This window comes from Hordeum vulgare, chromosome 3H (genome assembly GCF_904849725.1).
Source record: "Hordeum vulgare subsp. vulgare chromosome 3H, MorexV3_pseudomolecules_assembly, whole genome shotgun sequence".
Taxonomy (NCBI): domain Eukaryota; kingdom Viridiplantae; phylum Streptophyta; class Magnoliopsida; order Poales; family Poaceae; genus Hordeum; species Hordeum vulgare.
Genome location: NC_058520.1, coordinates 121,848,189 through 121,851,879, shown reverse-complemented (window position 1 = coordinate 121,851,879; position 3,691 = coordinate 121,848,189).

Here is a 3,691-nt window from a genome sequence, read left to right as displayed (position 1 = left end):
GCCGAAGACGTTTTGAAACGTCACATAACATAAGAGATGTTCTAAAGAGATGAAATTGTGATTTCATGCTTATGCCCTTGTTAAGAGGTATGATACCTCCGACAAAATTCTTTGTCCACGAAGTAAAGGAGCAAATCTCAATCGTTGAGCGGGTGCTCAGATTATCTGAGTACGACAATCGCTTGAATAAAGTGGGAGTTGATCTTCCAGATAAGATAGTGATGGTTCTCCAAAGTCACTGCCACCAAGCTGTGAGAGCTTCATGATGAACTATAACATATCAACGATAGATACAATGATCCTTGAGCGATTCGCGATGTTTGACACTGCGAGAGTAGAAATCAAGAAGGAGCATCAAAAGTTGATGGTTAGTAAAACCACTAAGTTTCGAGAAAGGCAAAGGCTAGAAGGGATACTTCGTGAAACGGCAAAGCAGTTGCTGCACTAATGAAGAGACCCCAGATTAAACCCAAGCCCGGGACTAAGTGCTTCTGTTATGAGGGGAACGGTCACTGAGGTGGAGCGACTCTAGATACTTGGTAGATAAGAAGGCTGGCAAAAGTCGAAAGAAGTATATTTGATATACATGATGTTGATGTGTACTTTACTAGTACTCCTAGTAGCACGAGGGTATTGGATACCGGTTCGGTTGCTAAGTGATTAGTAACACGAAATGAAAGCTACGGCATAAACGGAGACTAGCTAAAGGCGAGGTGACGATACTTGTTGGAAGTGTTTCCAAGGTTGATATGATCAAACGTCGCATGCTCCCTCTACCATCGGGATTGGTGTTAAACCTAAATAATTGTTATTTGGTGCTTGCGTTAAGCATGAACATGATTGGATCGTGTTTATTGCAATACGATTATTCATTTAAAGAGAATAATGGTTACTCTATTTTCTTGAATAATCACCATCAATGGTTTATTGAATCTCGATCGTAGTGTTACACATGTTCATGATATTGGTGCCAAAAGATACGAGGTAATGATGATAGTACCACTTACTTGTGGCACTGCCGCTTGAGTCATGTTGGTATAAATTGCATGAAGAGGCTCCATGCTGATGGATCTTTATACTCACTTGATTTTGAATCACTAGTGACATGCAAATCATACCACATGAGCAAGGCCTTGTTTTCATTGAGATGAAACAAGATAGTAACTTGTTGGAAGTGATACATTTTGATGTATGCAGTCCAATGGGTGCTAAGGCACGTAGTGGATATCATTATGTTCTTACTTCAATGATGATTTGAGTAGATACAAGAGTATTTACTTAATGAATCACAAGTCTGAAATATTGAAAAGTTCAATTCTGTTTCAAGAGTGAAGTTCGTCGTAACAAGAGGATAAACTGTCTACGATATGATCATAGAAATGAATATCTGAGTTACGAGTTTTGATACGCAGTTAAGACAATGTGGAAATTGTTTCGCAGTTCATGCCACCTGGAACATCATAGTGTGATGATGTGTCTGAACGTCATAGCCACGCACTATTTGTATGGTGCATGCTATGATGTCTCTTATCGAATTACCACTATCATCTATGGGTTATGCATTAGAGACAACCGCATTCACTTTAAATAGGGCACCGTGTATTTCCGTTGAGATGACAAAGTATAGATTGAGGTTTAGAGAAATCTAAACTGTCGTTTCTTGAAAGTTTGGGGCTTCGACACTTATGTGAAAAAGTTTCAGTCTGATAAGCTCGAACCCAAAGCGGATAAATGCATCTTCATAGGATATCCAAAACAGTTGGGTACATCTCCTATCTCAGATCCGAAAGCAAAGTGTTTGTTTCTAGAAACGGATCCTTTCTCGAGGAAAGATTTCTCTTGAAAGAATTGAGTGGGAGGGTGGTAGAACTTGATGAGGTTATTGAACCATCACTTCAACCAGTGTGTAGCAGGGCGCAGGAAGTTGTTCCTATGGCGCCTACACCAATTGAAGTGAAAGCTGATGATGGTGATCATTGAGCATCGAATCAAGTTACTACAAGCCTCGTAGGTTGAGAAGGTTGCGTACTACTGCAGAGTGGTACGGTAACCCTGTCTTGGAGGTCATGTTGTTGAGCAACAGTGAACCTACGAGTTATGGAGAAAGCAATGGTGGGCCCGGATTCCGACAAATGGCTGGAGACCATGAAATCCGAGAGAGGATCCATGTATGAAAACAAAGTGTAGACTTTGGAAGAACTACTTGATGGTCATAGGACTATTGAGTAAATATGGATTTTTAAAAGGAAGACAGACGATGATGGTGATAAGTCACTATTAAGAAAAGCTCGACTTGTCGCAAAGATGTTTTCGACAAGATCAAACAGTTGACTATGATGAGACTTTCTCACTCGTAGCGATGCTAAAAGTCTGTTAGAATTATGTTAGTAGTTGTTGCATTATTTATGAAATATTGCACGTAGGATGTCAAAACATTGTTTCCTCGACGGTTTCCTTGAGCAAACATTGTATGTGATACAACCAGGAGGTTTTGTCGATCCTAAAGATACTAGCAAGTATGCAAGCTCCAGTGATCCTTCAATGGACTGGTGCAAGCATCTCGGAGTTGGAATATACACTTTGATGAGATGATCAAAGTTTTTGGGTTTGTACAAGGTTTATGAGAAACTTGTATTTCTAAAGAAGTGAGTGGGAGCACTATAGAATTTCTGATGAGTATATGTGGTTGACATATTGTGGATCAGAAGTAATGTAGAATTTCTGTAAAGCATAGAAGGTTGTTTGAAAGGAGTTTTCAAAGGAATACCTGGATTGAGCTACTTGAACGTTGAGCAACAAAGATCTATGGAGATAGATCGAAAGCGCTTAATGGAAGTTTCAACAAGATGCATGCCTTGACAAGTTTTTGAAGGAGTTCAAAATAGATCAGCAAAGAAGGAGTTCTTGGTTGCGTTGTAAGGTGTGAATTTGAGTAAGACTCAAAACCCGACCACGGCAGAATAAAGAGAATAGACGAAGGTCGTCTTCTGTGCCTTAGCCGTAGACTCTAAAGTATGCCATGCTGAGTACTGCACCTGATGTGTGCCTTGCAGCAAGTCTGTTGAGAGGTACAGAGAGTGATCCATGATTGAATCACTAGCAGCGGTCAAAATTTATCCTTAGTAACTGATGGACTAAGGAATTTTTCTCGATTATGGAGGTGGTTAAAGAGTTCGTTGTAAAGGGTTACGTCGATGCAAGCTTTGACACTAATCCGAATAACTATGAGTAGTGAAACGAATTCGTATAGTAGAGTAGATATTTGGAGTATTTCGGAATAGCACATAGTAGCAGCATCTATAAGATGACATAAAGATTTGTAAAGAACACACGGATCTGAAAGTTTCAGAACCGTTGACTAAAACCTCTCTCATGAGCAAGACGTGATCAGACCCCATAACTATATGGGTGTTGGATTCGTTGGAATCACATGGTGATGTGAACTAGGTTATTGACTCTAGTGCAAGTGGGAGACTGTTGGAAATATGCCCTAGAGGCAATAATAAATTAGTTATTATTATATTTCTTAGTTCACGATAATCGTTTATTATCCATGCTATAATTGTATTGATTGGAAACACAGTGCATGTGTGGATACATAGACAAAACACTGTCCCTAGTAAGCCTCTAGTTGACTAGCTCGTTGATCAAAGATGGTCAAGGTTTCCTGACCATTGGCAAGTGTTGTCAC